Below are 8,179 nucleotides of genomic sequence, written 5' to 3'. Positions count from 1 at the left end.
AGTTGAGGGGTGCCAGAGATACCAATTTCTTTTATTTTTTTTAATGAAAACTAGGGCAAGCAGGAAAGAATAGTTTTCGGTCCTTCGTTTTATATGTGGCCGGGATCAATTCCCGCAATTAATTAGCCAAAGTCCGCAAATTGTTGCACCGCCCCTTTAAGGACGTTTTGGGAATCATAATGCAGTCAGCGAAGCGAGCGAAAGCATATAAGAATGTTGTGATATCTCCTGGCCACGAGAGCGAAGAAGGTACCATCGCCAGTGGAAAAGTATCCAAGCTGCTTCCCCTGTGCCCCACCCGGTGGGTTGTTCAAGTAAAAGCGATGATGCACTTCGTCGAGAACTACGAAAGGGTGCAACTAACCTTGAAAGACATTTTGAATGACAAGGGGTATCCGCGAGACGACAAGAAGGCAGCAATACACGGCTTCTTGAAGAAAATGCAAAAGTTCGAGACCGTGTTTGGTCTCAACTGCGCCATCACAATATTTGGACCATGCGAAGAACTTGCAACATCGCTGCAGAAGCCAGATACTTCTGTGGGAGGAGCGCTGAGGGCGACGGAGGTCCTGGAAGCACAATTGACAAGGCAAAGAAAGGAGAGTGGTTTCCAAGAAGTGTACGAACGTACAGAGGGGGCAGCAAAGAAGTATAAGCTAAAGGCCCCTTCAAACAAGACCACGCGATGCGGTCCTCCAAGAAGGTTCGAACACAGCAGCGAGCCCTGTCAACCAGCGTTTCTAGACGCGGAGACAGACCTTCGGAAGCAGTTCTACGAAGCGTTAGATTCTGTTCGCGCCGAGCTTGCAAGACGATTCAAGCAACCAGGCATGCAAAGTCTCGCACAACTAGAGCAAATAATTTGTGCGCTATTCAAGAGAAGCCACAAATTGCAGAAGAACTTGAAAGGAAGTTAGGATCCCACGCTACTGATTTTCACCTGGAAAGCCTTTCAAGGCAGCTGAACATGGTTCACTCGCTCTCAAGCGGTCAGATCGGCTCTGTACCCGAATTGTGCCGTGCTCTGGGCAGACAAGTTCCAGAGGTCAAGAGGATGATGACTGAGGTGATGCGCCTTGCGGCACTTATAATGACAGTGCCAGCGTCAGCGGCATCAGCTGAACGAAGTTTCAGCGAACTTCGGCGTATCAAGAATTATTTCAGAGCTACCATGTCACAAAAGCGACTGACTCAGGTGACGCTGCTGCACGTAAATAATGAGCGAGCAGCAAAACTTGATCTGAACTCTATCATCAGAGAGTTCGAGTCGAGGACGGCTGAACGACGAACCGTTTTCGGGCACCAGTGAGCTCTTTCTTATTTCACGCTATTTGAAGACGTCAACATGGTAGAAAAACAAGATCACCACATTCCTAAAGAGGAAGGACATATATTCGTTCTAAATAAACGTTTGTGAGCGTTTCGATTTTATATATCCATATTTTTCTAGATGCTTCATCCCCCCACCCCACCCCAATTTCGTTGCCCCCCCCCCCCCCACCTCAGAAATACTTCCGACGCCACTGCACCCAGATGACCACATCCACGACAACATCTGCGACTGCCACTACATTCCTGGGAAGAACACTCCCCAACATGACTAGCGGCGTGAAGCTTCCAGGCGGCAGCGGCCATCGCTGGACCCCAGGCAACTGAGGCCTGCTACGACGATGGCAATGAAATCCTGACACTGCGCTTCAGTGATAAACAAAGGATTGAGCAAAATCATCTTGCGAAACAACGAGCACTGCCTCCTGTTGGCTCCGCGAAAGACACGAAAGGCCCCCGAAGTATGTACGATCATGTTCAGAGGAACATCCGCGGTCTGAAGTGGCTCGTCGTGGGATCGGCAACGTACTGCACAATGATGTCCAATATCCTCCTCAAGGACTTGCCGAGCGAAGTCGTCATAAATTATTACCGGCAGCAGGCAAGCAGCAGTGCCTACAGGTCGTCGGGAGAAAGGCTAAAGAATCCGACTTCACTAAGTTCACCAGCGGTGCCGGACACCGGACACTCTGTCGACGGACGACTTTCCACCCGGAGCGCTTCAAGGCTGCCCTCTTTCGCCGATGCCGAAGATGAGCTCACCAATATTCTAAGCTTTCTTAGGATCGAGTTTGAGAGTAGGGAGAGAGCCGGAGTAGTAGAAGAACGACAAGAAACGCAGAAGAAAAGGCCTGAGAGACCCAGAATTCCAGTAGCCTCTGTGCTACACGCAAGTATCACAGCCCTCTGCTTCTCTTGCCGCTCCACAAAGCACGCAACAGAAGTATGCACTAGCAACGTTAGAGGTGAAGAAAAGGAGGCTGTCAGAAGACCGCTGCTTCAGATGCACAATCGTAGGGCACCGGCGAGGCAGTGTTGGTGGAAGGTGACATGCACGTCGTGCTCCGGTCGACATGCCACATTCATGTGCGACCAGAACTGGAAACCTTGCCTCAAGAAATCGGATAGAGGTGCTTCCGCGACAAGCGTCCAGGACGCCATCTCCGACAGCGCTGACGTCCCAATGAAGTGCCTCTTCAAACGTTCGGGGCTTGAGCTGAGGAAGGCAACCAAAACCTTTACGGGCGAGGCATCATCGATGGAGGTAGCAAACGGACGCTCATTTGAGAGGACCTTTCTGGCAAACTCGGCCTCAAGGTTTTGGGAGATATTGGCCTCCGGCTAAAGACGTTCGGCCACTCCACGTCACAACCGCAACGTCGGCGACTAGTGCAAGTACAGTTTCATAGCCAATACGCCCATGAAGAGTGCGTTATCGAAGCCGTCGAGATACCCTTCATATGTAAGGACGTTCTGTAGGTACCCGTCAACCACGAATTTGTTCGTCGTATGATGAATGAAACACGACTGTCGTATTGCGGTCATGCTTCTCTCCCCTTTGGCCACTGCTGAAGAGGGCATTTCCATTCTGGTCGTGTCAGACCAGCTGTGGCCAATGAACGGTGACAATGCGCTGCATTGCAAGTAAGCTCAGAGGCTAATATCTATAAGCACCATTTTTGCGTGGGCCTTTCAAGGCCCAGTTTCAAACCACGACTCTTTCAAACTCTTAGCACGCATGGTATGCGTGCTAAGAACGAAATGTTCCACGAAGGGTGACGTCGGAGACATCCTGCGGCGTTTTTGGGAGCTGGAGAGCACCGGCATTTCTGACCAGTCCTCCAACAAGATGGAAGAATAGAACAAATTGCTGAACAAGTTGAACCGAACAATACGGAAGGTGAATGGACGGTACGAAGTGGGACTACCGTTCAGGGTCGGCGCGGGAGAACTGAAGGGCACGCTGGCATTCAAACGTCCTGAGAGTTTGAAAAAGATATTTTCATGGCGACGAGTCCTTCGCAAAAGATTACGACAACGTCATATGCAGCTACACCACCTCAGGACACGAATAAAAGGTTTCAACAAGCCCATTTGGCACCGACTCGACAAACCCCACAGATTTATTATATGCCCCATCAGCCCTTAATTCGGAACGAATCCGAGACCACCAGGCTGAGAGTCGTCTTTGACGCTTCTTCTCATCTGCCAGGAGTTTCCTCACTCAATGAACTCCTGGAAAAGGGGCCGAAATTGAACGCTGACCTTGTCGGTATCTTGGTGCGCTTTCGTCTACACCGGATCGCCTTAACAACGGACATAAAAAAAGGCGCTTCTGCAGGGCAGCGTTTGACCTGAAGATCGAGACGTCCTACGCTTCCTGTAATTTCAAAGAGATTCATTGTCAGCAAGCTCAGATACAACCGTTGAGGACTGGAGGATGACGAGAGTGCCCTTTGAGACATCGGCCAGCCCCTTTCTACAAACCGCCACTTTTACTCATCATCTCAGCAACGTCAGTAGGAAATTAAGTTCGACTGCGGAACTGCTTCACTGGAGATTCTGCGTCGACTACCTCTTAATCGGAGCCAACCAGATTTAGAAGTTGAAGAAATGAGACTCGGAAAGTGGTATACCAAAGCGACAGAACTGCAAAGATCGTTTGATAAAGCTGCATCAGTGTCCGCAGTCTCAGAGCCAAGAGCTGCACTTGGACTGCTTTAGCGATCTGAGGCTGACAGGCTGGCCATTCCAGTGGAGAGGATCCTGAACTTCGTCACGTGCAGCGGGACGACGAAGTTCTACGTGCTCCGTGCATCGGCTAGGGTTTTCGACCCGTTGGGACTCCTTGCCCCGTTCGTCAAACGAATCAAGGTTTTGTTTCAGCGGATCTGGGAAAAAGGAATTGGTTGGCACGACGATTTAACGGACGACCTACTGGTGCATTGGCGACGATGGTGCGCCGAACTTCCACAATTTGAGGAGGTATTTATTCCATGCTGCATCATGAAGACGCCAAGAGGAGTCATATGTTCTTTGCAACTACACGTCTTCTGAGACGCAAGTCCGGTGGCCTATAGCACTTGTGCCTACCTGAAAGCGGAAGGAGAAGATGGGAGGGTAGAGGTAAATTTGATAATTTCAAATCACGTGTGGCGCCAATTAAGCGGCTAATACTCCCTCGATTAGAAGTAAAAGCTGCCCTGATTGGAAGACGGGACGGATTTGCCGCTATCTTAAAGAGACCATGAATATTCAAGACATTTTACAGGACAGATAGCGCTATCACACTTCACTGGATCCACGGGTCAGCAACTCAGTGGAAGCAATTTGTGGCAAATCGAGTGGGAGAGCTCCAATCTGGAGGGTCACCTTCTACATGGAAGCATTGCACTCGGACAAAAAATCCGGCAGATTTTATGACACGGGGAATATCTGCGGAAACTGTAAAAGGTATGCAACCGTTGTGGAAGGGTCCAAACTGACTTGGTAAAACCGAAGACGTATGGCCGAACTTCGTCATGTGCGAGGAAGTTCCTGTAGCAGTTACTACAGAGGACGGAAAGCTGGAACTTTCACGTATTGCTGAATGCAACGGATGGGATAGCACCTTTATTGGAAATTGAACGGTACGGAGCGCTGGAACGGATTTTCAGGATTACTGCATGGATTATGCGGTTTGTAAAGAACTACCGAACGCGGCAAAGCCGACGTGAGGGCTCGCTAGCGTCCGAATAACTTGAACGAGCGAGACTTGGTGGATCGCACGAAAGCAAAAGGAAGCTTTTACGCAAGAATTGAACGACCTAATGGCAGATAAGAGTCTAAAAAAGGCAATCCAGCAGAGACTCGGTCGCCCCCTTCATTGACCCTAATCGATTGCGGCGGCGGGGGGGGGGGGGGGGGGGGGGGAGGGACGACTGCAACAATTAAACAAAAACAATCGAGGTCAAGTACCTGTTTTGCTACCTCCCGATGACCACTTCACTGAGTTTTTGGTAAGAGACGGCCATCGTCGAACACTGCACGGCGGACTGCAGGACACCTTAACCGAAGTCCGAGAGCGGTTCTATATACTGCGAGCAAGACAGTTGGCCAAGAAGGTCATTAAGAAATACAATGGTTTTCGGTATGCCCGACTCATACAGGCTAACGCTCCGACCGCACCATTGCCGCAGGATCGAATTGCCCAAGCAAATCCTTTTGAGACGGTCGGAATCGACTTTGCGGGTTCACAGGTGGAAGAGACTGCAGCATCAGATGAAAAGTCGTACATTGCGCTTTCCACATGTACGGTGTCGAGAACCATGCACCTAGAGTTTATCTCCAACCTATCGACAGAATCTTTCATCATGGCCTTACAGCGCTTTACTGCCCTACGGGGCTTACCCAGCGTCGTTTACTCAGACAGTGCCTTCACATTAAGAGGGAAGCAAAGGACTTATGCGGCGTATGGGACGTGTTTACAAACCGACGCTTCCAGGACCACTGCTCACAGCATCGGAAAAAGAGGAGGTTTATCGCCGAGAGAGCAGCCTTGTGGGGCGAGTTCTTGAGAATAATGGTCCAGACAAGGAAGCGCAGTCTACGGAATATACTAGAAAGGAATAAGTTAAGTTTCGAAGAACTGACAATCATGCTACACGAGGTGGAATCCCTCGTAAATTCTCGGCCTTTGGCCTCTGTTCACAACGCTCCATATCAGCAGGATGTTTTAACGCCTGCGCACTTCTTGTTGGGCAGGCGTGTTACTGAATCTCACATCAGTCAACTTAGAAGCTATACAAGACTCTGTGAGAGGGGACATTACCATACGTTGGCTACACGGGCAGCAACTGCTGAACCAATTCTGGCAGAGATGGCGGAACGAATACCTCCATGAGCTCTGCTCCGCGCACCAGTCACCCGATACGCGCACAAACGGCCTACAGAACGCAAACCTCGCTCTTGTTCACAAAGGCAAGGCCGCACGGATCATTTTGAGGACGGGGAGGATCGAAACAGTTCAGCTGAGCCGAGATAACCATGTTCGTTCCTGTTTGGGGTGCCTACCGAGCGGGGTAAAGCTTCGGCGCCCCGTGCAGCTTATTTCCACCCTGAAACTGGCAAGTGAATAAACCAAGGCAACTCTCACGCGAAAAAATAAAGAAAGGGGGAGGGGGAGGATGTTGCAGATTGGAAATAATCTGACGCTCACGGAAAACCCACGAATAAGAAGAAAATTGGAACACCACGAGCGGAACGAGGCGAACGACAGACAGAACCAGATCCAGAGACTTCTGTGTAATGATGTATATTCAATTGATTTATTAGTGTAAATAGTGTTCGTTTTTTGTTTTTACGTTAACTGCCTGATTTAAAAAACGTGCCCACATTAACGTTTTGATTTATTTTGAAATATTCCGTGTTAATTATTGTTTGTACAAGCGTATCTGAAGAAAATATTTTGTGCGTTCTGATGAAAGCAGCATTTTGTGACTTTTAGGTGAGTCGAATATTTATTGTAAACCTAGAATTTTTTTTTCACATGAGTTTTTTTTTAATGAGTGTGGGTAAGTCCATATTTTTTCGCCTTTTCGTGTAAAAGCAACTATAACATTTTTTCAACACATTAAAACCTTTTCATGACCTCTTAAATACGTGTTTATTTACTACACACAAATCTCTTAAGATTATGATCTTCTCCGCGTGTGTTTGTTCCTCTTTCACAAATGTAATGCACCTGCTGTAATCTACGGGAGGAAGCTTGCAGCAAGTGCATTTCTGCATGAGTCAAGAAGACTTGCCTTTTGTCTCCACATGGTTGCCAGGATTGGGACGTTTTAATACCCGCAAAGAGACTTCAACTCAATTCAATACAGTTCAAATGTCATTTTATAGGAAACATTTTTTAATATAAATTATTCTATAAAAGTTCGGCTCAACCTTCCTGTTAAATCCTAAGTTTTGCTGCAACTCGTTTACGCAGACTGAAGTGTCCTTGACTCTTGATGATGGCCCAAAAACTGACACTGACAATGTTCATGGCCTTTGGGCCGCTGGCCATTCAAACGTAAGTACTGTTTAAGTACTGTGTCAGGAAATACCCATCATATTATTTCACACATTTTTGAAAAACCGGAGACGACGGAAGACGAAAAAGGTTACAACGCACAAAACGCCTTAAACGCAGCTACTAAACTTTATTGGCACAGTCGTTTATATACCATCTCTCCCACACGTTTCCCGGAACTGCACACGCCACTGGGACAATTTTGTAAAATATTTTTCACATTCATTTACCTGCACAGTTTCTCATAACGGTAAATTGAATATAGTAGACGAGCATGTGCCTTTTCTTTAAAGTAAAATAACGTTTCCTCAACTTATACTATGCCTCAATGATCAGATGATTACACTATATTTTGCGTTGATAATGTCGCTTTGCAGTTAGGTTCTGCCAAAAATTATAACGAATGTTTTCACATTGAATAATAAAATAAAATAAAAAAAAATGCGAAAGCGATCTAGATAATTTTAATGTGAATTACACTTTAGTTATAAAATTTCTCTCCTGCCTTTACAAACGAAAATAACAGCATTATTGGCAATTTCGTAAACCATTTATGATCATGCTGCTGCAAGAGGTTTGCTCAATCGGAGCGGAATTATATACGGCATTATTCCGTTCGTCCCAGAAAACACTAATAATTCAGGTCTAACGACAGTCTAACCTGGATTGCACAACAATAAGCTGCTTTGCAAAAATATAGTTCAGATGCGGGTTGCAGAATACCGCTGCTCTGCGTGGAATACCCCTGCTCTACGTTACAATAAATCAAGTTGTAGATTTTCTGCCGTGAGCTTCGAA

The 8,179-nt window shown here is 47.4% G+C and overlaps 1 pseudogene; it reads left to right on the top strand.

The window, feature by feature from the left end:
- Positions 1–1,171: 1,171 nt before the first annotated feature.
- Positions 1,172–6,446, top strand: LOC120838132 (annotated as a pseudogene).
- Positions 6,447–8,179: the final 1,733 nt, after the last annotated feature.

This window comes from Ixodes scapularis, unplaced genomic scaffold (genome assembly GCF_016920785.2).
Source record: "Ixodes scapularis isolate PalLabHiFi unplaced genomic scaffold, ASM1692078v2 PGA_scaffold4__175_contigs__length_147842914, whole genome shotgun sequence".
NCBI classification, from domain to species: domain Eukaryota; kingdom Metazoa; phylum Arthropoda; class Arachnida; order Ixodida; family Ixodidae; genus Ixodes; species Ixodes scapularis.
Note: the sequence above shows the minus strand (reverse complement) of the source record. Positions and strands in the feature narration are given on the sequence as shown.